Source organism: Cherax quadricarinatus, chromosome 40, assembly GCF_038502225.1.
Source record: "Cherax quadricarinatus isolate ZL_2023a chromosome 40, ASM3850222v1, whole genome shotgun sequence".
In the NCBI taxonomy this organism is placed as follows: domain Eukaryota; kingdom Metazoa; phylum Arthropoda; class Malacostraca; order Decapoda; family Parastacidae; genus Cherax; species Cherax quadricarinatus.
In genome coordinates this window covers 18626244-18626559 of record NC_091331.1, presented here as the reverse complement: position 1 = coordinate 18626559, position 316 = coordinate 18626244, and positions in this window count along the sequence as shown.

Sequence of the window (316 nt, the reverse complement as noted above, 5' to 3'; positions counted from 1 at the left end):
TTAATTTAATTTGATATATGCCTAGACAACTTAATGACTAATAAATTTACTAAATTTTAATTTATTTAGTTAGTAGCCTACCAGTTGTAATCCTGAAGCACTATTGAATCATACTGAATTCTAATGGATAATTGGACAAGGATACTGACTAATTGTTACGAAAACCCAGTAACAGGCTGGATGCTAGAAGGGCAGTCCTTTTTAGTATTCACTGGAGATCTCTAAGCTTTTAGAATCTCGTTTTTTGTAACACAACCTACTACCTAGTCAAACCATACCATGGGCATCGGTTTGGAGTTTTATGACTCTGATCGCG